This window comes from Montipora capricornis, unplaced genomic scaffold, assembly GCF_036669925.1.
Source record: "Montipora capricornis isolate CH-2021 unplaced genomic scaffold, ASM3666992v2 scaffold_430, whole genome shotgun sequence".
In the NCBI taxonomy this organism is placed as follows: domain Eukaryota; kingdom Metazoa; phylum Cnidaria; class Anthozoa; order Scleractinia; family Acroporidae; genus Montipora; species Montipora capricornis.
Window position 1 is genome coordinate 1 of NW_027180163.1, and position 24,159 is coordinate 24,159.

At 46.7% G+C, this 24,159-nt stretch overlaps 17 non-coding genes and 1 pseudogene across 17 annotated transcripts; 6 read left to right on the top strand and 12 right to left on the bottom strand.

Annotated features, from left to right (window-relative positions):
• Nucleotides 1-227: 227 nt before the first annotated feature.
• On the bottom strand, nucleotides 228-416 carry LOC138035627 (U2 spliceosomal RNA). Its single transcript, XR_011129633.1, has one exon. It is a non-coding gene; the product is annotated as a U2 spliceosomal RNA (small nuclear RNA).
• Nucleotides 417-681: 265 nt separating this feature from the next.
• Nucleotides 682-800, top strand: LOC138035614 (5S ribosomal RNA). The gene has a single exon (XR_011129620.1). It is a non-coding gene; the product is annotated as a 5S ribosomal RNA (ribosomal RNA).
• Nucleotides 801-1,778: 978 nt separating this feature from the next.
• On the bottom strand, nucleotides 1,779-1,942 carry LOC138035661 (U1 spliceosomal RNA). The gene has a single exon (XR_011129662.1). It is a non-coding gene; the product is annotated as a U1 spliceosomal RNA (small nuclear RNA).
• Nucleotides 1,943-2,140: 198 nt separating this feature from the next.
• On the bottom strand, nucleotides 2,141-2,332 carry LOC138035637 (U2 spliceosomal RNA). The gene has a single exon (XR_011129640.1). It is a non-coding gene; the product is annotated as a U2 spliceosomal RNA (small nuclear RNA).
• A 3,794-nt stretch (nucleotides 2,333-6,126) lies between these two features.
• On the top strand, nucleotides 6,127-6,246 carry LOC138035645 (5S ribosomal RNA). The gene has a single exon (XR_011129648.1). It is a non-coding gene; the product is annotated as a 5S ribosomal RNA (ribosomal RNA).
• A 975-nt stretch (nucleotides 6,247-7,221) lies between these two features.
• LOC138035662 (U1 spliceosomal RNA) lies at nucleotides 7,222-7,385 on the bottom strand. Its single transcript, XR_011129663.1, has one exon. It is a non-coding gene; the product is annotated as a U1 spliceosomal RNA (small nuclear RNA).
• A 194-nt stretch (nucleotides 7,386-7,579) lies between these two features.
• LOC138035629 (U2 spliceosomal RNA) lies at nucleotides 7,580-7,775 on the bottom strand. Its single transcript, XR_011129635.1, has one exon. It is a non-coding gene; the product is annotated as a U2 spliceosomal RNA (small nuclear RNA).
• Nucleotides 7,776-8,042: 267 nt separating this feature from the next.
• On the top strand, nucleotides 8,043-8,162 carry LOC138035654 (5S ribosomal RNA). Its single transcript, XR_011129656.1, has one exon. It is a non-coding gene; the product is annotated as a 5S ribosomal RNA (ribosomal RNA).
• A 981-nt stretch (nucleotides 8,163-9,143) lies between these two features.
• Nucleotides 9,144-9,308, bottom strand: LOC138035675 (U1 spliceosomal RNA). Its single transcript, XR_011129675.1, has one exon. It is a non-coding gene; the product is annotated as a U1 spliceosomal RNA (small nuclear RNA).
• Nucleotides 9,309-9,502: 194 nt separating this feature from the next.
• LOC138035625 (U2 spliceosomal RNA) lies at nucleotides 9,503-9,693 on the bottom strand. The gene has a single exon (XR_011129631.1). It is a non-coding gene; the product is annotated as a U2 spliceosomal RNA (small nuclear RNA).
• Nucleotides 9,694-9,962: 269 nt separating this feature from the next.
• Nucleotides 9,963-10,083, top strand: LOC138035657 (5S ribosomal RNA). The gene has a single exon (XR_011129659.1). It is a non-coding gene; the product is annotated as a 5S ribosomal RNA (ribosomal RNA).
• A 983-nt stretch (nucleotides 10,084-11,066) lies between these two features.
• LOC138035660 (U1 spliceosomal RNA) lies at nucleotides 11,067-11,230 on the bottom strand. The gene has a single exon (XR_011129661.1). It is a non-coding gene; the product is annotated as a U1 spliceosomal RNA (small nuclear RNA).
• A 194-nt stretch (nucleotides 11,231-11,424) lies between these two features.
• LOC138035626 (U2 spliceosomal RNA) lies at nucleotides 11,425-11,615 on the bottom strand. The gene has a single exon (XR_011129632.1). It is a non-coding gene; the product is annotated as a U2 spliceosomal RNA (small nuclear RNA).
• A 268-nt stretch (nucleotides 11,616-11,883) lies between these two features.
• Nucleotides 11,884-12,002, top strand: LOC138035647 (5S ribosomal RNA). Its single transcript, XR_011129650.1, has one exon. It is a non-coding gene; the product is annotated as a 5S ribosomal RNA (ribosomal RNA).
• Nucleotides 12,003-12,978: 976 nt separating this feature from the next.
• Nucleotides 12,979-13,142, bottom strand: LOC138035672 (U1 spliceosomal RNA). Its single transcript, XR_011129672.1, has one exon. It is a non-coding gene; the product is annotated as a U1 spliceosomal RNA (small nuclear RNA).
• A 6,395-nt stretch (nucleotides 13,143-19,537) lies between these two features.
• On the bottom strand, nucleotides 19,538-19,756 carry LOC138035634 (U2 spliceosomal RNA; annotated as a pseudogene).
• Nucleotides 19,757-20,094: 338 nt separating this feature from the next.
• On the top strand, nucleotides 20,095-20,213 carry LOC138035659 (5S ribosomal RNA). The gene has a single exon (XR_011129660.1). It is a non-coding gene; the product is annotated as a 5S ribosomal RNA (ribosomal RNA).
• A 976-nt stretch (nucleotides 20,214-21,189) lies between these two features.
• On the bottom strand, nucleotides 21,190-21,353 carry LOC138035673 (U1 spliceosomal RNA). Its single transcript, XR_011129673.1, has one exon. It is a non-coding gene; the product is annotated as a U1 spliceosomal RNA (small nuclear RNA).
• Nucleotides 21,354-24,159: the final 2,806 nt, after the last annotated feature.

Sequence of the window (24,159 nt, forward strand, 5' to 3'; positions counted from 1 at the left end):
TCCCGATCACAGTGCCTCCCGCGTAGGTAAGTATGCCTTTTAAGACTCTCCGGGACCGCAAAAAGCAACTGTCTGCGCATACCATGTGGTAATTGAGGTCACGTGCTCCTCGTCCTGTCGTGTCGTGCTGTCCACTCGCTGCTATGATACCTAGAAAAGAGAAGATAATGTGAAGGTTGTTTGCTTGTTCACTTTTTCTGCTTTCACTTGATTATTTCTTCCCCAGAGGGAAGTGGGCCACGCTCGGAGGTAGTGCTATACCGAGGCAACCCGTGGCCGGGACGAGGCAAGCCTCTTTTCCACGGCCCAGTTCCAAAAATCAGTTTAATATATGAGCTGCTCGATGAGCAGCTATCAGATATTAAGCTGATAAGAACAGATACTACTTGATCTTAGCCAAAAGGCCGAGAAGCGATGCCCGTAAATGCTCACGGCGGACAAGGTGCTCCCAGTCTCATGGCCACGAGATATGGTGGTCCGATTACAATCCGTGCCAAGGAAGGAATGCCCAAAGCCAACCTGAAAGCGAGGCGCACACAACGATCGCTCTTGTACAGTGGGCAGCAGCACCAGCATTGCATGGCACTTGCGTTGACGGCAAGAGGACAAATGCACATTGCTTGCTCTGACCTCGTTTTCATTTTCCCTTATAACAAAGTTAATTTTCACGGCAAATTACTTGTCTACGACCATACCACAGGGAAAACACCGGTTCTCGTCCGATCACCGAAGTTAAGCCCTGTCGGGCGGGGTTAGTACTTGGATGGGAGACCGCCTGGGAATACCCCGTGTTGTAGGCTTCCCTTTTTCCTTCTGTACACTTGATTATCTCAAAAAAATCTCAGTTTCTTTCAATGAAAGAACATTCCAAACCAGGTTTTTTGAACACAACATGCCAACGATATGTCAAAGATGAGACATACGACAAAAAAAAATAGTTCACACGAGAAAGTGGAACTTGTATTCCCAAGGGCGCGCGCGCGCGAGATCTTATCAATCCAACGTTTATGACATGAAACGTATCTTTTCGTGTGAGCAAAGAACAGGATACGACAAGTAAAAAATGCATGCACTGTTATGCATTAGATGGAAGTTAACCTAGCCCGGATGATATGTATACAACGAAGGCTACAACACTACTAAACATTGATCTTGCGAAAACGTGACTTACGTGACGTAGCGCACTTCAAAGTCTTACTGTTCCCTGCTCAACACGGACAGTACGTATTCAAAGGGCCGATAAGACACTATCCTGACCATGAAAGATTTACTTTTTATGATAACAATCCAATTAACTGATAACATAGAGAAACCACAAAGTGTTGGCCACAGAAATGTAACGCCAACTGATCTGGCGGGTCCTCAGTTACTCAATGCAAAACGGGCTCTCCAGAACGCAACATAACACAACGCAAAAGAAATCTCTATCGCGATGGAGCAGTACAAACACACATCCACTTACGTTTTCGAAACGATGCACGAGGATAAGAGCTCGACCCGCTGGCATTTTCTTGTCTCACTCGTCTATCGATGGAAATCGATGCGGCTGAAATAAACACGTCGTCTCCCTCTCTGTACGGCCAAGAATGAGAGAAATGAAATCACAGTTTTTCAGTGCACCAAGTACGGAACATTCACCTACAATTTCAGCAGTGGACTTCACAAATACAACTCACCTTCCTTAGTCCTTACACCGCCACCGCATCTCCTTCCCTGCCCTGCCTGAAACGTTACCAACAAACCTTCCCATTAGCCAACTTTGCCACCGGGGTTTGGTGCGGGGACTAGCGCGAACGCAGGTCCCCACTACCAGAAATTATACGCTCGAGTTACCCACATTTGGGGTAATCGCAAGGGTCAACCCAATCGAAGTGCAATGAAAGAGCCTCACCTTGAGAGGACTGCCTCCCTGATCACAGTGCCTCCCGCGTCAGGTAAGTATGCCTTTTCAGCCTCTCCGGGACCGCAAAACGCAACTTGTCTGCGCATACCATGTGGTAATGGAGGTCACGTGCTCCTCGTCCTGTCGTCGTGTCGTGCTGTCCACTCGCTGCTATGCTACCTAGAAAAGAGAAGAGAATGTGAAGGTTGGTTGCTTGGTCACTTTTTCTGCTTTCACTTGATTATTTCTTCCCCCAGAGGGAAGTGGGCCACGCTCGGAGGTAGTGTGCTATACCGAGGCAACCCGTGGCCGGGACGAGGCAAGCTCTTTTCCACGGCCCAGTTCCAAAAATCAGTTTAATATATGAGCTGCTCGATGAGCAGCGTATCAGATATTAAGCTGATAAGAACAGATTTTTTTTTTTTTTTTTTTTTTTTGTCAAAGAGCGTTTATTCACAAATAAAAATGGAGCTATTACATATTCAGGAATACAAAAAAGTCTACAGAGTCACAACAAAGCCGGAGTAGTAGCAGCTAGCCGTAAGGGCCAGGGGCCCTAACGATAAAGTCCATGAACTGCGCAAGTTCCTTAAAGAGAGCCCCGGATTACAGGCACCGCAAACAGCGCGCGGACAAAGCAAAACGAGAATTAAATGTACGCCTAAATAGTAACGCTAGGAAGACCATTCTCTACGGTGCAAAAGCCTGGGAGAGACCACAAAGAAGAAAAGCGACTGTCTGAAAGGCGAAAGTGATCGAGCTTAATTCGACTACGGAGATCGCCAGAAACAAAAACGGATAATAGCCCGATGATCTTCTTTACCGTTATAAAAGGTGGCCTTATTGCGAAAAAGCCCAAACACCGTACCGTAGAGAATGGTCTTGATAATGTGGCGCGCAATGCGAGCCCTCTTTGTAACGAGAGGGGGCCAAATAAAAAAGAACACGAAAAAGGGACATTTAAGGTAAGCCGAAAGCCTAGCCTAGCACACGATCTAAAATTGGGGAAAAACGGACCAAAAACCCGCTTAACCCGAGGGCAATGCAAAAAACAATGATCGATAGTCTCTCGTCTAGGGCAAGAAGCACAGAAAGCCGAGTTAATATATCCCCAATTAGCAAGGGAATCGCGAACCTTAACACCGCGGAGAGCGATTAGCCACAAGAGATCATTTTTAGGATTTTCGGTAAGAGAATCTCGAACGAGAGACCAATGATCATTGAGTGAAAAAGAAGAGCCCACAAACCTGGGTCCAAACTCTATGCAAGATAGGGGAGGAGGAATTCGAGGAAAGTAGTTTCAAATATAAACGCTTAGAAGTTAAGTCGCAACTGCCAACGGATAAAAGAGTTTCGAGACAGCGGGCGTAAAAAGGAGACGGAAAGCAGGCAGAAGGGGCAAAATTATCGCGCAAACAATTCCACTGGGGGCGAAGAGAAGACAAACGTCTACCAACAAAATATTTACAAAGATAAAAACTAGAATCGTGAGGCGAGTCCAAAGTAAAAGCCATCCCCGCTAACTGCAAGGCAAGGCACTTAACACTAAAATTAATAATACCTATACCCCCTTGCGCAGCGCTTAAATATAAAGTATTACGAGCAACCGTCTCAATTTTACAACCCCAAAGAAAAGGCCAGATGAAACTATTGATACGGGAAAGGACCCAGGCAGGGGGAAAGCAAAACCCCTAGCTAGATACATCAGCTTACTTAACCCTAAGGTGTTAATAAGGAGAGCCTTGCCTAGGAAGGACAGAGAACGAGATCTCCAAAGATTGAGGGACTTCTCTATTTTGTTTAGCTTAGGTTGCCAATTATCATTCTCAACAGGGATAGTACCAAAAAAGACCCCAAGAATTTTCATTTTCTTGACCCAAGTAAGTCCAAGGGGTTCGTCAGTCCGAGAACGCCAAGCACCGAGCCACATGGCCTCCGTTTTCGACTTATTTAGCTTAGCTCCAGAACCACGTTCGTAAACACTAACACAATCAAAAAGCTTATTTAGAGAGAAAAGGTCTTTCAAAACAGCAGTAGTGTCATCAGCATAAAGGCGAACTTTCGCCTGCAAACCCCTTGCACCAGGAAGTAAAAACCCCTCAATCTCAGGAGATCTACGGATCAGGTTAGCAAGAACTTCTACACATAAAACATAAAGTAGAGGAGAGAGAGGATCCCCCTGACGGACGCCCCGTTCAAGGGGGATACTCTCAGTAAGCCAATCGTTAAGGATGATACGCATGCAAGCACCATTATAAAAGTACTAATCCAGCGACAAAAATCAGAACCAAAACCGTAAACATTAAGCAGCTCTAGAAGGAAGACGCGATCGACTCGGTCGAAGGCCTTTTTCTTGATCTAAACTAATCAAAATAGCAGACTCATTTGTTTGCTCAATGTGGCTAAGAACATCGCGCAACAACGTCACATTAGAGAAGATTGAACGACCCGGAACAGAACAAGATTGATCAGGAAAACTGTGATGCATAACCGAAGAAAGACGAGAGTGTGATGGCTTTAGAGATAATCTTATAATCCACATTGAGCAAAGAAATGGGCCTCCAGTTTTTCAAATTCTTAATATCCCCACGCTTCTTATAAATAAGGCGAGTAACGCTTCCTTTCATAGAATCCGAAAGTTCAGAGTCGTGAAACATTGGTTTGCGACTGATAGTAAAAGGGGGCCCAGAATGTCCCAAAAACGCAAGTAAAATTCGACAGACAAACCATCAGAACCAGGTGACCTTCCTAGGCTAAGGCTCCTTAATGAAATAGTCAATTCATCTAAAGTTAAAAGTCCCTCGCATGAGTCGCGCAGAGGAGGAGAAAGCGAAGAAGGAATAGAATCAAAACAGGATTGTTTACACACAGGATCAATAACCTCTTGCGAGAAAAGATTTGAATAAAAGCGCACGTGCGCACGTTCAATCTCCTCCCGAGTGAAAACTTCAATGTCATTATCATTCAAAATGGAAGAAAAACGTTATTACGGTCTAAGCGCTCACGTTCTAACTTGAAGAAGAAGCGTGAAGGCGTGAAGGCTTCTCGCCCCTCAAGCCACTGGACGCGAGAACGGATTTTAGAGCCTTCCAAAACACGCAAGGTAAGAGCATTCAGTTCAGATTCAAGCCGAGAAATTTCAGGGGCGACCGAAAGGTCGCCACAGACGAGACGGCGCTTGAGACCAATTATTGCATTAGTTATAAGGACGCGCTCATGCGAGAGACTTCTACGTTTATTCTTAGCAAAGGAAATAATTTCCGAGCGAATAGAGTCCTTAAAAAAGTCCCACCAACATTTGACTGACGGAAAATAGTCAACGCAATCGGAGAGCTCGCGAATCTTAGCATCAAAGGAAACAAAATTCGCTATCATTCAAAAGGGAGGAATTAAATTTCCATAAGCCCGGACCACGCATATAATTAGACTCCAATTTTAAAGAAAGATTAACAAAATCATGATCAGAAAAGGCGCAAGGAGAAATGTCACAGGACTGAACTAAAGGGAATAAATTTCGGGAAACAAAAAATTTGTCAAGGCGCGAGCCGATGGAGAAATTAGAATTAAACCAAGAGCACGCTCGGACACGGGGATGCAATTTGCGCCAAGCATCTTCAAGGTAAAGTGAACGACGAAAGTCAGAGAGATATTTTGCAATGGAAACATTGCCACCAACTTATCTAAATCAGATTCATAGCAATTGAAATCACCGGCATAATAGTAAAAATCAGCAGGAAGGCAGAAAGCATGCAGATTCTCGAAAAACACTTTTCGGTCAGTCAAAAGGGTGGGCGCATAAATATTAATAATATTAACTTACGATTATTATACTCAACGAGTAAACTAAGGACACGTCCATCATGATCTCTACGCCAAGATAAAACTTGACCATCAAAACGATCGGAAATCAAAATAATAACACCAGCCTGTTTACCAACAGCAGGGGACCAAAAAGATGGCCCACTCCAGTCAGCAACGATGCCGTAAATGCTCACGGCGGACAAGGTGCTCCCAGTCTCATGGCCACGAGATATGGTGGTCCGATTACAATCCGTGCCAAGGAAGGAATGCCCAAAGCCAACCTGAAAGCGAGGCGCACACAACGATCGCTCTTGTACAGTGGGCAGCAGCACCAGCATTGCATGGCACTTGCGTTGACGGCAAGAGGACAAATGCACATTGTGCTTGCTCTGACCTCGTTTTCATTTCCCTTATAACAAAGTTAATTTCACGGCAAATTACTTGTCTACGACCATACCACAGGGAAAACAACCGGTTCTCGTCCGATCACCGAAGTTAAGCCCTGTCGGGCGGGGTTAGTACTTGGATGGGAGACCGCCTGGGAATACCCCGTGTTGTAGGCTTCCCTTTTTCCTTCTGTACACTTGATTATCTCAAAAAATCTCAGTTTCTTTCAATGAAAGAACATTCCCAACCAGGTTTTTGAACACAACATGCCAACGATATGTCAAAGATGAGACATACGACAAAAACAAATTAATTCACACGAGAAAGTGGAACTTGTATTCCCAAGGGAGCGCGTGCGCGCGAGATCTTATCAATCCAACGTTTATGACATGAAACGTATCTTTTCGTGTGAGCAAAGAACAGGATACGACAAGTAAAAAATGCATGCACTGTTATGCATTAGATGGAAGTTAACCTAGCCCGGATGATATGTATACAACGAAGGCTACAACACTACAACATTGATCTTGCGAAAACGTGACTTACGTGACGTAGCGCACTTCAAAGTCTTACTGTTCGCTGCCTCAACACGGACAGTACGTATTCAAAGGGCCGATAAGACACTATCCTGACCATGAAAGATTTACTTTTTATGATAACAATCCAATTAACTGATAACATAGAGAAACCACAAAGTGTTGGCCACAGAAATGTAACGCCAACTGATCTGGCGGGTCCTCAGTTACTCAATGCAAAACGGGCTCTCCAGAACGCAACATAACACAACGCAAAAGAAATCTATCGCGATGGAGCAGTACAAACACACATCCACTTACGTTTTCGAAACGATGCACGAGGATAAGAGCTCGACCCGCTGGCATTTTCTTGTCTCACTCGTCTATCGATGGAAATCGATGCGGCTGAAATAAACACGTCGTCTCCCTCTCTGTACGGCCAAGAATGAGAGAAATGAAATCACAGTTTTTCAGTGCACCAAGTACGGAACATTCACCTACAATTTCAGCAGTGGACTTCACAAATACAACTCACCTTCCTTAGTCCTTACACCGCCACCGCATCTCCTTCCCTGCCCTGCCTGAAACGTTACCAACAAACCTCCCATTAGCCAACTTTGCCACCGGGGTTTGGTGCGGGGACTAGCGCGAACGCAGGTCCCCACTACCAGAAATTATACGCTCGAGTTACCCACATTTGGGGTAATCGCAAGGGTCAACCCAATCGAAGTGCAATGAAAGAGCCTCACCTTGAGAGGACTGCCTCCCTGATCACAGTGCCTCCCGCGTCAGGTAAGTATGCCTTTTCAGCCTCTCCGGGACCGCAAAACGCAACTTGTCTGCGCATACCATGTGGTAATGGAGGTCACGTGCTCCTCGTCCTGTCGTGTCGTGCTGTCCACTCGCTGCTATGCTACCTAGAAAAGAGAAGAGAATGTGAAGGTTGGTTGCTTGGTCACTTTTTCTGCTTTCACTTGATTATTTCTTCCCCAGAGGGAAGTGGGCCACGCTCGGAGGTAGTGCTATACCGAGGCAACCCGTGGCCGGGACGAGGCAAGCCTCTTTTCCACGGCCCAGTTCCAAAAATCAGTTTAATATATGAGCTGCTCGATGAGCAGCGTATCAGATATTAAGCTGATATAAGAACAGATACTACACACTTGATCTTAGCCAAAAGGCCGAGAAGCGATGCCCGTAAATGCTCACGGCGGACAAGGTGCTCCCAGTCTCATGGCCACGAGATATGGTGGTCCGATTACAATCCGTGCCAAGGAAGGAATGCCCAAAGCCAACCTGAAAGCGAGGCGCACACAACGATCGCTCTTGTACAGTGGGCAGCAGCACCAGCATTGCATGGCACTTGCGTTGACGGCAAGAGGACAAATGCACATTGTGCTTGCTCTGACCTCGTTTTCATTTTCCCTTATAACAAAGTTAATTTTCACGGCAAATTACTTGTCTACGACCATACCACACAGGGAAAACACCGGTTCTCGTCCGATCACCGAAGTTAAGCCTGTCGGGCGGGGTTAGTACTTGGATGGGAGACCGCCTGGGAATACCCCGTGTTGTAGGCTTCCCTTTTCCTTCTGTACACTTGATTATCTCAAAAAATCTCAGTTTCTTTCAATGAAAGAACATTCCAAACCAGGTTTTTTGAACACAACATGCCAACGATATGTCAAAGATGAGACATACGACATACGACAAAAACAAAATAGTTCACACGAGAAAGTGGAACTTGTATTCCCAAGGGAGCGCGTGCGCGCGAGATCTTATCAATCCAACGTTTATGACATGAAACGTATCTTTTCGTGTGAGCAAAGAACAGGATACGACAAGTAAAAAATGCATGCACTGTTATGCATTAGATGGAAGTTAACCTAGCCCGGATGATATGTATACAACGAAGGCTACAACACTACAACATTGATCTTGCGAAAACGTGACTTACGTGACGTAGCGCACTTCAAAGTCTTACTGTTCCCTGCTCAACACGGACAGTACGTATTCAAAGGGCCGATAAGACACTATCCTGACCATGAAAGATTTACTTTTATGATAACAATCCAATTAACTGATAACATAGAGAAACCACAAAGTGTTGGCCACAGAAATGTAACGCCAACTGATCTGGCGGGTCCTCAGTTACTCAATGCAAAACGGGCTCTCCAGAACGCAACATAACACAACGCAAAAGAAATCTATCGCGATGGAGCAGTACAAACACACATCCACTTACGTTTTCGAAACGATGCACGAGGATAAGAGCTCGACCCGCTGGCATTTTCTTGTCTCACTCGTCTATCGATGGAAATCGATGCGGCTGAAATAAACACGTCGTCTCCCTCTCTGTACGGCCAAGAATGAGAGAAATGAAATCACAGTTTTTCAGTGCACCAAGTACGGAACATTCACCTACAATTTCAGCAGTGGACTTCACAAATACAACTCACCTTCCTTAGTCCTTACACCGCCACCGCATCTCCTTCCCTGCCCTGCCTGAAACGTTACCAACAAACCTTCCCATTAGCCAACTTTGCCACCGGGGTTTGGTGCGGGGACTAGCGCGAACGCAGGTCCCCACTACCAGAAATTATACGCTCGAGTTACCCCACATTTGGGGTAATCGCAAGGGTCAACCCAATCGAAGTGCAATGAAAGAGCCTCACCTTGAGAGGACTGCCTCCCTGATCACAGTGCCTCCCGCGTCAGGTAAGTATGCCTTTTCAGCCTCTCCGGGACCGCAAAACGCAACTTGTCTGCGCATACCATGTGGTAATGGAGGTCACGTGCTCCTCGTCCTGTCGTGTCGTGCTGTCCACTCGCTGCTATGCTACCTAGAAAAGAGAAGAGAATGTGAAGGTTGGTTGCTTGGTCACTTTTTCTGCTTTCACTTGATTATTTCTTCCCCAGAGGGAAGTGGGCCACGCTCGGAGGTAGTGCTATACCGAGGCACCCGTGGCCGGGACGAGGCAAGCCTCTTTTCCACGGCCCAGTTCCAAAAATCAGTTTAATATATGAGCTGCTCGATGAGCAGCGTATCAGATATTAAGCTGATAAGAACAGATACTACACTTGATCTTAGCCAAAAGGCCGAGAAGCGATGCCCGTAAATGCTCACGGCGGACAAGGTGCTCCCAGTCTCATGGCCACGAGATATGGTGGTCCGATTACAATCCGTGCCAAGGAAGGAATGCCCAAAGCCAACCTGAAAAGCGAGGCGCACACAACGATCGCTCTTGTACAGTGGGCAGCAGCACCAGCATTGCATGGCACTTGCGTTGACGGCAAGAGGACAAATGCACATTGTGCTTGCTCTGACCTCGTTTTCATTTTCCCTTATAACAAAAGTTAATTTTCACGGCAAATTACTTGTCTACGACCATACCACAGGGAAAAAACACCGTTCTCGTCCGATCACCGAAGTTAAGCCCTGTCGGGCGGGGTTAGTACTTGGATGGGAGACCGCCTGGGAATACCCCCGTGTTGTAGGCTTCCCTTTTTCCTTCTGTACACTTGATTATCTCAAAAAATCTCAGTTTCTTTCAATGAAAGAACATTCCAAACCAGGTTTTTTGAACACAACATGCCAACGATATGTCAAAGATGAGACATACGACAAAAACAAAATAGTTCACGAGAGAAAGTGGAACTTGTATTCCAAGGGAGCGCGTGCGCGCGAGATCTTATCAATCCAACGTTTATGACATGAAACGTATCTTTTCGTGTGAGCAAAGAACAGGATACGACAAGTAAAAAATGCATGCACTGTTATGCATTAGATGGAAGTTAACCTAGCCCGGATGATATATGTATACAACGAAGGCTACAACACTACAACATTGATCTTGCGAAAACGTGACTTACGTGACGTAGCGCACTTCAAAGTCTTACTGTTCCCTGCTCAACACGGACAGTACGTATTCAAAGGGCCGATAAGACACTATCCTGACCATGAAAGATTTACTTTTTTATATGATAACAATCCAATTAACTGATAACATAGAGAAACCACAAAGTGTTGGCCACAGAAATGTAACGCCAACTGATCTGGCGGGTCCTCAGTTACTCAATGCAAAACGGGCTCTCCAGAACGCAACATAACACAAACGCAAAAGAAATCTATCGCGATGGAGCAGTACAAACACACATCCACTTACGTTTTCGAAACGATGCACGAGGATAAGAGCTCGACCCGCTGGCATTTTCTTGTCTCACTCGTCTATCGATGGAAATCGATGCGGCTGAAATAAACACGTCGTCTCCTCTCTGTACGGCCAAGAATGAGAGAAATGAAATCACAGTTTTTCAGTGCACCAAGTACGGAAAACATTCACCTACAATTTCAGCAGTGGACTTCACAAATACAACTCACCTTCCTTAGTCCTTACACCGCCACCGCATCTCCTTCCCTGCCCTGCCTGAAACGTTACCAACAAACCTTCCCATTAGCCAACTTTGCCACCGGGGTTTGGTGCGGGGGACTAGCGCGAACGCAGGTCCCCACTACCAGAAATTATACGCTCGAGTTACCCACATTTGGGGTAATCGCAAGGGTCAACCCAATCGAAGTGCAATGAAAGAGCCTCACCTTGAGAGGACTGCCTCCCTGATCACAGTGCCTCCCGCGTCAGGTAAGTATGCCTTTTCAGCCTCTCCGGGACCGCAAAACGCAACTTGTCTGCGCATACCATGTGGTAATGGAGGTCACGTGCTCCTCGTCCTGTCGTGTCGTGCTGTCCACTCGCTGCTATGCTACCTAGAAAAGAGAAGAGAATGTGAAGGTTGGTTGCTTGGTCACTTTTTCTGCTTTCACTTGATTATTTCTTCCCCAGAGGGAAGTGGGCCACGCTCGGAGGTAGTGCTATACCGAGGCAACCCGTGGCCGGGACGAGGCAAGCCTCTTTTCCACGGCCCGTTCCAAAAATCAGTTTAATATATGAGCTGCTCGATGAGCAGCGTATCAGATATTAAGCTGATAAGAACAGATACTACACTTGATCTTAGCCAAAAGGCCGAGAAGCCGATGCCCGTAAATGCTCACGGCGGACAATGGTCTCCCAGTCTCATGGCCACGAGATATGGTGGTCCGATTACAATCCGTGCCAAGGAAGGAATGCCCAAAGCCAACCTGAAAGCGAGGCGCACACAACGATCGCTCTTGTACAGTGGGCAGCAGCACCAGCATTGCATGGCACTTGCGTTGACGGCAAGAGGACAAATGCACATTGTGCTTGCTCTGACCTCGTTTTCATTTTCCCTTATAACAAAGTTAATTTTCACGGCAAATTACTTGTCTACGACCATACCACAGGGAAAACACCGGTTCTCGTCCGATCACCGAAGTTAAGCCCTGTCGGGCGGGGTTAGTACTTGGATGGGAGACCGCCTGGGAATACCCCGTGTTGTAGGCTTCCCTTTTTCCTTCTGTACACTTGATTATCTCAAAAAATCTCAGTTTCTTTCAATGAAAGAACATTCCAAACCAGGTTTTTTGAACACAACATGCCAACGATATGTCAAAGATGAGACATACGACAAAAACAAAATAGTTCACACGAGAAAGTGGAACTTGTATTCCCAAGGGAGCGCGTGCGCGCGAGATCTTATCAATCCAACGTTTATGACATGAAACGTATCTTTTCGTGTGAGCAAAGAACAGGATACGACAAGTAAAAAATGCATGCACTGTTATGCATTAGATGGAAGTTAACCTAGCCCGGATGATATGTATACAACGAAGGCTACAACACTACAACATTGATCTTGCGAAAACGTGACTTACGTGACGTAGCGCACTTCAAAGTCTTACTGTTCCCTGCTCAACACGGACAGTACGTATTCAAAGGGCCGATAAGACACTATCCTGACCATGAAAGATTTACTTTTTATGATAACAATCCAATTAACTGATAACATAGAGAAACCACAAAGTGTTGGCCACAGAAATGTAACGCCAACTGATCTGGCGGGTCCTCAGTTACTCAATGCAAAACGGGCTCTCCAGAACGCAACATAACACAACGCAAAATAAATCTATCGCGATGGAGCAGTACAAACACACATCCACTTACGTTTTCGCAACGAATCACGAGGATAAGAGCTCGACCCGCTGGCATTTTCTTGTCTCACTCGTCTATCGATGGAAATCGATGCGGCTGAAATAAACACGTCGTCTCCCTCTCTGTACGGCCAAGAATGAGAGAAATGAAATCACAGTTTTTCAGTGCACCAAGTACGGAACATTCACCTACAATTTCAGCAGTGGACTTCACAAATACAACTCACCTTCCTTAGTCCTTACACCGCCACCGCATCTCCTTCCCTGCCCTGCCTGAAACGTTACCAACAAACCTTCCCATTAGCCAACTTTGCCACCGGGGTTTGGTGCGGGGACTAGCGCGAACGCAGGTCCCCACTACCAGAAATTATACGCTCGAGTTACCCACATTTGGGGTAATCGCAAGGGTCAACCCAATCGAAGTGCAATGAAAGAGCCTCACCTTGAGAGGACTGCCTCCCTGATCACAGTGCCTCCCGCGTCAGGTAAGTTTTTTATGTTTAAGGCGAATGGCTGGCCCCCCGGTAGGGTGAGTGCAATGGCCGCCAGACATAACGACGAATCCGTCAAACACAACGGTTCACCTCAAACGGGGGTGCACCAACACGCCAACTTCGCCGGGGAATCGAACCCCGCCCCTACCAACAAGTAACAAAAGACAAACACACAAACGAGGAATTGCACCTAGGAGATGACTCGCCTGACTTACACTCCTAAATGACAATTCGACAAAACGACAAAAAAGACTCAAAAACAACTGGACAAACCAAAACAACACAACCCAGCACAAGGGTGAAAAGCGACCCACAAAAGGCCACCCGTCAACCGACTTACCCAGCGCCAAGGCGTTGGTTCACCCCGAAAAAAAGGCCAGGACATGCACACGCAACACAAAACCAGCACCTAAATGTGAACAACCAGAGTATCATTACGCAACGACGCCACCACACCACGACCACCCCACTGACGGACAAAATAACGACGACGGCGGTCAGACCGGAAACGACGGAAAAACAACGGAAGATTAAACCGAACCCGAGACTTCACACGCTCCATAACATCAACAGCCGAAGGACGAACACCCCTAAAACGAAAATCATTCCGAGCCCCCCAAATACAAAACTTGCAGACATTCAAACATATAAACAAAAACCCGTGGAACCACAGACAACTCATCAGCCGAGAAACCAAAAAGTGCATGACGAACCAAGATAGAAGGACAAAGAGGAGAAGCCAAGAACATAAGAGACTGAAGCCAGGACAAAACACTGACCGCCAGAGGACAGTGAAAAAACAGATGCTGAAGAGACTCGACAGGAGCAGAACAAAAACAAGCAGTAGAAAGAGCATAACCAAAACCAGCAAGCCTTTCGGCCGTGTAAAGGACCCCGTGAGAAATTTTCCAAGACAAATCAATAACTGGACGATCCAAATCAAAAAAGAAAAGCTGATGCCAAGTAGAAGACCAATAAAGAGAACCAAACAAAGGAAAGAACTTCTCCTCACAATGAGGAGAGACAGCATTCTCGGACAAAAGAAACAAATAAGCAGATTTCGTGGTCATAGTAGAAACAGGACAAAAATCAATACCCGAACCAATACCCAAAGAAGACGCTGTAAGGGATCCTTTACACGCCCGCCAAGCAGTCAACAGAGAACGATAAAACGGAGGCAGAGAATCCGGCGAAAAACAAAGCGGAGCAGAAAAAACGAGATGCGGAGGAGCGGCAAGCCGAGAAGAAAACCAAAAAACCATGAAAGTGACCCAAGAAGACGGAGAAGAAACAAAACGACGAACCCACTGAACATGAAGAGCCATAACCTTACACTGAAAATCCACAACAGAGAAACCACCCAAACAAGAAGGCTGAACCACAACACGACGAGCGACCAAGTCTCGCTTACCGCTCCAAAAAATTTAAAAATTAACGTATTCAACTCGACACTGACCCACCGGGGAACATGGATTAAAGAGGCCACGTACCACACACGGGAAAGGGCCAAGGCATTGATAACAAGTGCCTTGCCCTTATAGGATAACGAACGCTGACGCCAAGAGTTCAAAGCATTTTCAACCGCGGGGATACGCGGCCTCCAATTGTCCTCCTCCATATTACCCGGACCCAGAAAAACCCCCAACACCTTCACCTTCACCGATGACCAAGTAATGTTCACCGGTGAGTCAGTGCGCCCATTCCAACCACCCAACCACAAACCTTCGCATTTTCCAAAATTTAATTTAGCCCCAGACCCCCTCTCATACAAAGAATAGACATCAAAAACAGCCAAAATACCAGGAACAGAAGAAACAACCAACGTAGTGTCATCAGCGTACGCAGAAATAACAGGCAGAGAAGACGAAGAACCAGGAAGAGACAAACCAGAAATTAAACCACTAGAACGAATATTACATGCAAGTACCTCGGCAACCAAAACGTAAAGGAGGGGAGACAGGGGACACCCCTGCCTCACCCCACGAGATAAACTAAAAGAATTAGAAATATAACCATTAACATTTACACAACTACTCACATTATTGTAAAATAAATTAACCCACCCAACAAAAGACTGCCCAAAACCCATGGCATATAGAGTAGAACGAAGGAACGTCCAATCAACCCTGTCGAATGCCTTTTCTTGGTCAAGAGAAAGAAGAGCAGCAGGAACACCAGAAGAAGAGCAAAAATCAACAACATCACGAAGAAAAGCAACATTTTCACCAATAAAACGGCCAGGAACACCACAAGACTGATCTTTATCAACAACCAAATGAATAACTTTAAGAAGACGAGCAGCAATAGAACGAGAAGCAATTTTATAATCGACATTCAACAGGGAGATTGGACGCCAGTTTTTAGGGTCAAGACGATCCCCTTTCTTAAACGATAAAGTAATGATACCTCGGCGCTGAGAGTGAGACAAACAGCCCAAACCAAAAGCAGAATTCAAAACACAAACCAAATCCAAACCCAAAACATGCCAAAATTTTAAATAGAATTCCATGGGAAGGCCATCACAACCAGGAGCTTTACCACGGGCCATGCCCTGAAGAGCTGCAAAACACTCCTCCTGGCTGAGAAGACCTTCGCACACCTCACTATCATTATACGGAAGAACTGAAGAAATGTTAGAAAGAAGCTCAGCACGAGCATTGGAGTCACAAGGAGCAGCAGAGAAAAGATCCGAATAGAAAGAACGAAAAACATCACACAACCCATCCTTGTCCGTAACCAAAGTACCATCACTAGCTCTCAGCGCCGAGATATTACGGTCAGTGCCGTTTTTCTTTTCGAGCCGGAAGAAGTAAGCAGAGGAGGACTCACCCTCCTCCACCCACCTCGACCGGGCACGAACTTGAGCACCACGAGCAACTTCAACATCCAAAGCACGGAGACGAGACAGAGTAGAAAGATACGCAGGAAGAAAAGAAAGACGACCAGAATCAATATGAACTTTTAAATGGGCAGCAAGACTAGACAAAATATTACGTTCCACTACTTTACTTTTACCACGACCTTTACAATAATTAATACTAATACGTTTAATATGGGATTTGCCACTGTCCCACCACCTAGTGAGGGAAGAAAAAGAAGACTGACGAGACTGCCAATAAGACCAGAAAGTTGAGATGAGGTCGATATACTCGGCCTCATCCAGAACAGAAAGATTGAGCTTCCACAACCCCGAACCCGGAGGAACGGAGCTGGGGAGAGCCCATGAGAAAGAAATAGCGCAATGATCAGAAAAGGGACACGGCAGAATGTCTACAGAAGACACATAAGGCACCCAAGCATACGGACAACCGATGAGGTCAATGCGCGAAGCAAGGGCCCCATCGGGCCGGAACCAGGTGAAAGCAGAATCATTTGGGTGCCTTTCACGCCAAATATCCACCACACAACAATCCAAAAACATAGCCGACAACAAAGCAAAACTTTCACGAGAGACATCAAAAGGACAAGACCCACGGCGATCCCGAACACGATCCAGGACCGTGTTGAAATCGCCGCACAAAAGAGTGGGAACAGCAGGATCAATAGAGCCAACACAACGAACCAAAAAAGCATCACGGTCAGGATTACGATTGGGAGCATAAATAGAAGCAACCCGAAAAACAGAACCACGAAGAGAAAACTCAACCAAAACAAAACGACCATCAAACTCACAAACCACAGACTTACACTCTAAAACCGAACGATACAAAACAACCACACCACGAGAATGATTGGTACCAAAAGAACCAGCACACAAGTAACCAAACCGAGAAAACCAAGAAAGAAGATCATCATTAGAGACGGCGTGGGTCTCCTGTAGACAAACTACCGAAGGAGAGAGATGGGACAACCACTGGAGAAACCCAAGACGCTTGTCACCATCTCTCAACCCATTAACGTTAACAGAAATAACAGTAAGAGCCATAATAAAGTAATAAAGTAGTGACAAACCCATGGCAAAAAACAAAAAGGTGGCGAGACAATGGCAAATTAACGGCGCCTAGCAGGGCTAGGCGAAGAAGGACGACGACGAGACCTATGAGGATCCGGGCTAAGAGGACTAGGAGGGGTCCTCTCGTCACCGGAACGAGACCGGGAACGAGAGGACGGACGGAGGGCCATCCCCGAGCCAGAACTACGAGAACTGACCCGAGGAGGAAGAGGAACAACAAAAGCCGAAGCAACGAGATCGTCCTTTGATGATGGGAGAGATGCCTTCAGTTTTTGCACCATAGATGCAGTCTCTTCCCTTGATACAAGTGGGGGATTCAACCCCCCCAAACCACCGCGCCCAACTTTGACCGGTATTTTCGACCGCAAAGGTCCAGAATCCACAACCGAGGCCAGAGCATCATCCCCCGAATCAACCCCAACCTCAGGCACACCCGATGACAGTAACACAGACCCCGAAAGGGGAGAAAAGGTAGGGGAGGACTCCTGCCCCTCCTCCTGAGACTCCCCGGCCTGACCGGTGGAAGCCCCCAAAACACTACCGCTGGGAGAGGGATCCAGAACCCTCTCCTCAGCCCCCCCCGACCCACTGTCCGGCAACGGCTGGCTCACCAATTCATTGAGCTCATTGTCACGTTCATCTACACACATAGACTGCGGACCCACAGCAGAGCCAGAAACAACCTCCACCCCCGAGGCCGGAGCCACCAGGGAGGAAGGAACAGACGCAACATCATTATCATTATCATTTTCATTATTAACAACATCATTATCATTGCCATCAACATTATCGCCATCTTCACTGTCCATGTCCGTCTCCGGTCTACCCGGCACGTACCACACAGGCTTCGGACAGTTTCGAACAAAATGCCCGGCCTGATGGCACCTACGACACTTTCCCTTTAAAGGGCAATCAGCCGCCTTATGGTTATTGCTGCACAAATCGCATACAAGGGGCTGCCCTTGTACCACACACGACAGTTGATCCCGTCAATCTTGATGTTACGTGGGATCTCGTGCTTGCGCACCATGCGCACCAAACGCGTTCCCGTAAAGACACCAGGGACATTCGCCCACTGCTGGTGCTTGACCTCCTTGACATCGCCGAAAAATTTAGGGCCTCCCTAACCTTATCATTATTTCCCTCAAAAGGGAACAAGTATACCATGACCATTGAGACGGGGGCAGAAGAAATAACCGCACAACTGACATCTCCAAAAACTATGGACCCGGCCTCCTCATAGGTCTTCTTACGGGCAGGGTCAATAAAGGAAATACGAATGATCCCCCCTGGACAGACCTGGATAGAATCAACCAGATCAGCCAGGGAGTCCGCGATGATGCCGGCAACCCCGGCATGGGAAGTCCCAGCGGGGAAGCCGGACTTTATGATTAGAGTGCGCGTATTGCGCGGAATCATTATGACAAAATAATTTAAAATCCAATTACTAGTACAGTGAAATAAGAGTAAACCTTAAGCAGCTGCTAAAGGACTAATAATAATAAAGATGTTTAACCTTATGTATCACACTAAATATCAAAAGTATCCCACTCCAACTTTTAATAATGCAGATAAACTAATATGGATAGCAAATTCACAACTAATATATGTACAGTCACTTGCAGAAGTAACTATTTATGTATAAGTTCCAATTAATTAATTATTTCCCACACAATCCACAAAATATAACCTCACTAGAAAGTAAGGTATAATATGCAACAAAAATCCAATTACACAATAAGCAAATAACAACCGAAAATATTATAGCAATTAAATATCACTCAGAACACCCTTAATAAGTAGAAAACAAACAAAAAACCTCAAGAAATTTTCTTAAGGAGCCACACAGAAACCAAAGAACACACCAAAAAAGTAGAAAACCACACGAAAAACCAAAAAGGACACTTCAGTGACGGACTAAATGAAGTGCCAAAAAACGAGGGCTCAAAGAGCCCTGGAAGCGAGAAAAATGAAAAACAGAAAGACTCGGCTTACCCCGGGTTACCGCAGAACGCGGAGCATTAGTCCCCGGGAGGGTCACCGAAAAAATAAAAGAAAACCAAAGAGACAAAGAAAAACTACAACAAAAACCTTACCACACTCCAAAATATGAATAAAGAAACCACACTCCAAAAATGAAAAGAAAAGGTCCAGGCCACACTCCAAAAATTGAGGTCTCCCAGCAAGAAAAAGAGCTCACTCTGCAGGGTTTGACTTTTTACGGCCAAACCCGCGTTCAGGTAAGTATGCCTTTTCAGCCTCTCCGGGACCGCAAAACGCAACTTGTCTGCGCATACCATGTGGTAATGGAGGTCACGTGCTCCTCGTCCTGTCGTGTCGTGCTGTCCACTCGCTGCTATGCTACCTAGAAAAGAGAAGAGAATGTGAAGGTTGGTTGCTTGGTCACTTTTTCTGCTTTCACTTGATTATTTCTTCCCCAGAGGGAAGTGGGCCACGCTCGGAGGTAGTGCTATACCGAGGCAACCCGTGGCCGGGACGAGGCAAGCCTCTTTTCCACGGCCCAGTTCCAAAAATCAGTTTAATATATGAGCTGCTCGATGAGCAGCATATATGAGCTGCTCGATGAGCAGCGTATCAGATATTAAGCTGATAAGAACAGATACTACACTTGATACTTAGCCAAAAGCGCCGAGAAGCGATGCCCGTAAATGCTCACGGCGGGAACAAGGTGCTCCCAGTTATAATGGCCCACGAGATAGTGGTGGTCCGATGCCCGTAAATGCTCACGGCGGACAAGGTGCTCCCAGTCTCATGGCCACGAGATATGGTGGTCCGATTACAATCCGTGCCAAGGAAGGAATGCCCAAAGCCAACCTGAAAGCGAGGCGCACACAACGATCGCTCTTGTACAGTGGGCAGCAGCACCAGCATTGCATGGCACTTGCGTTGACGGCAAGAGGACAAATGCACATTGTGCTTGCTCTGACCTCGTTTTCATTTTCCCTTATAACAAAGTTAATTTTCACGGCAAATTACTTGTCTACGACCATACCACAGGGAAAACACCGGTTCTCGTCCGATCACCGAAGTTAAGCCCTGTCGGGCGGGGTTAGTACTTGGATGGGAGACCGCCTGGGAATACCCCGTGTTGTAGGCTTCCCTTTTTCCTTCTGTACACTTGATTATCTCAAAAAATCTCAGTTTCTTTCAATGAAAGAACATTCCAAACCAGGTTTTTTGAACACAACATGCCAACGATATGTCAAAGATGAGACATACGACAAAAACAAAATAGTTCACACGAGAAAGTGGAACTTGTATTCCCAAGGGAGCGCGTGCGCGCGAGACCTTATCAATCCAACGTTTATGACATGAAACGTATCTTTTCGTGTGAGCAAAGAACAGGATACGACAAGTAAAAAATGCATGCACTGTTATGCATTAGATGGAAGTTAACCTAGCCCGGATGATATGTATACAACGAAGGCTACAACACTACAACATTGATCTTGCGAAAACGTGACTTACGTGACGTAGCGCACTTCAAAGTCTTACTGTTCCCTGCTCAACACGGACAGTACGTATTCAAAGGGCCGATAAGACACTATCCTGACCATGAAAGATTTACTTTTTATGATAACAATCCAATTAACTGATAACATAGAGAAACCACAAAGTGTTGGCCACAGAAATGTAACGCCAACTGATCTGGCGGGTCCTCAGTTACTCAATGCAAAACGGGCTCTCCAGAACGCAACATAACACAACGCAAAATAAATCTATCGCGATGGAGCAGTACAAACACACATCCACTTACGTTTTCGAAACGATGCACGAGGATAAGAGCTCGACCCGCTGGCATTTTCTTGTCTCACTCGTCTATCGATGGAAATCGATGCGGCTGAAATAAACACGTCGTCTCCCTCTCTGTACGGCCAAGAATGAGAGAAATGAAATCACAGTTTTTCAGTGCACCAAGTACGGAACATTCACCTACAATTTCAGCAGTGGACTTCACAAATACAACTCACCTTCCTTAGTCCTTACACCGCCACCGCATCTCCTTCCCTGCCCTGCCTGAAACGTTACCAACAAACCTTCCCATTAGCCAACTTTGCCACCGGGGTTTGGTGCGGGGACTAGCGCGAACGCAGGTCCCCACTACCAGAAATTATACGCTCGAGTTACCCACATTTGGGGTAATCGCAAGGGTCAACCCAATCGAAGTGCAATGAAAGAGCCTCACCTTGAGAGGACTGCCTCCCTGATCACAGTGCCTCCCGCGTCAGGTAAGTTTTTTTTATGTTTAAGGCGAATGGCTGGCCCCCCGGTAGGGTGAGTGCAATGGCCGCCAGACATTCAGACTCATCCATCAACAACAATGGTTCGCCTCAAACGGGGGTGCACCAGCACGTCAAACGTCACCGGGGAATCGAACCCCGCCCCTACAAACAAAAAACAAAAACAAACTAACGAAGAAAAGCATTCACGAGACGCCTCGTCCGACTTACACTCGAGAATGGCATTTCCACATCAAACAAACAAACAAGCAAACCAACAGGACGAAGGACTACAGGACAAAACAAAAACAACCGAACTGTGCAGCGGCGAATGGCAGACCTGACAAGGACGCCAGTCAGAAAGACTCATCCTACAGGAGTAGGTACGCCGCGAGACAGCAACAGCTTGGGACGACAATGGGACTAGAACTGAGAGAGAGAAAAACGACCATTGCAAACAGAGCCGATAATGCCAGACGCACCCCACTGACGATGAAAATAACGTAGACGACGGGGGGACTTGAAACGCTTAAAAAGGAGAGGTAGATTGAACTTGACACGAGAGCGGACCTTTGCGATGACATCGAGAGCACCAGGCGGCACATTACGGAAACGAAAGTCATTCCGAGCGAGCCAGATAAAATACTTACAGACACCTAGGATGTACACGAAAACACGAGGAACTCGACGGATCTCAGCCGGGTCAAAACCAAACAGCACGTGACGGCAAACCAAAGAGGGGGACGAAGACGAAAAACCAAACAATAGAGACTGTAACCATGAAAGAACACTATGAGCAAGAGGGCAGGAGAAAAACAAGTGAGAAGGACATTCAGAGGCAAGACGGCAAAAGCAAGAAGGGTCGACCGAGTACCCAAAACCGACAAGGCGATCGGCAGTGTACAACACGCCATGGGCGACCTTCCAGTTGAGATCGATCACTGGGCGGTCAAGATTGAAGAAGAACAATTGGGACCAGGTCGAAGGCCAGTAGAGAGAGCCATACAAAGGGAAAAACTTGTCAACACAATGGGGAGTCGGACGATCCTCAGACAGCAAAAACAAATAAACAGAATTTGCAGAGATAGAGGAAACAGCAGCAACATGATGAGGGGACAAAGACGCAATGACAAGGGAGGAACGCCGACGGGAAAAGGAACCACCAACCAAACGCCAAGCAGACAGAAGAGCAGAGTAAAACGGGGGGAGGGACTTGGAGGAAAAGGCCTCAGGACGGGACAGAACATCAAGAGCAGGGACACCAAAACGAGAATCACACCAAAAGGAAAAGAAATGGACCCAACTACTCGGAGAAACAGTGAAACGCCGAACCCACTGGACAAGAAGCGCAGAAACCTTAAGACGAAGATCAATGACAGAAAAACCACCAGCAGATGTAGGCTGAACAACAACAGCACGAGAAACCAGATCGCGTTTGCCCTTCCAAAAAAACCCAAAAACCAATTTACAAAGCTCGGAAGAAACCCAAGGGGGGACATGAATTAGGGAGGCAATGTACCAAACCCTAGAAAGGGCCAAGGCGTTGATGACGAGAGCTCTCCCGCCGTAGGACAGGGAGCGTTGCCTCCAAGAAGCCAGCACATTCTCCACGGCATCAATCCTAGGACGCCAGTTCACTTCCTCCAAATTCCCAGGCCCAATAAAGACGCCCAGCACTTTGATCTTGGCCGAGGTCCAGTCCAGGGTGACAGGGGGGTCAGTCCTGCCAGACCACGAACCGAGCCACAATCCCTTGGATTTGGACTGATTAAGCTTAGCACCAGAACCCCTTTCAAAAAGAGCATAAACTTCAAAAATAGCAGCAATGGCAATATCAGACGTGACAATGAGAGAGGTGTCATCGGCGTACTGCGAGATCGGAGACAGGGCCCGCGGGGCCCCGGGACAGAAAGACCAATGATACGTGGATTGGCACGAATGTTAACAGCAAGCACTTCAGAAACTAGAACATACAATAATGGAGACAAAGGACAGCCCTGACGCACGCCACGAGACAAAGGAAAAAACCGAGACAGATAACCATTAACAACTACAGAGCTTTGGACAGCAGAATAGAACAGAACAACCCAACGGACAAAAGATGGGCCAAAACCCATCCTCGACAAAGTAGCACACATAAATGACCAATCCACTCTATCAAAGGCCTTTTCCTGGTCTAAGGAGAGAACGGCAACCGGGATGTCAGATTCCGTGGCAAAGGCAACCACATCACGCAAAAGAGCAACATTCTCGCCAATAAACCTTCCAGGAACACCGCAGGTCTGATCCTCACTAACAACCAGATGGATAACTTTGAGAAGGCGCCCAGCAATAACACGAGAAGCAAGCTTATAGTCGACGTTAAGAAGGGAGATGGGGCGCCAGTTACGAGCGTCCAACCGATCTCCCTTCTTAAAGATTAAGGATATGAGACCCCGCCGTTGAGACAAAGACATAGAACCAGACAGATAACACGAATTCAAGACCTCCACTAAATCAGACCCAAGGACGTCCCAGAATTTCAAGTAAAACTCCATGGGGAGGCCATCGGACCCCGGGGCTTTACGACGAGCCATGCCAACAAGGGCACGATGACACTCCTCAAGAGTCAGAAAGCCCTCACAAAGATCAGCTTGGGCAGATGAAAGGACCGAGGACACATTACTGAGAAGAATATCTTGAGCGGCGGAATCCGTAGGACAGGCAGTAAAAAGAGAGGAGTAGAAAGTGGCGAACGAAGAACACAGATCAGAAGGTGTTGAAACAATGGACCCATCAGGGTTCCGAAGCGCAGAAACCCACCGGTCAGCAGACCGTTTCTTC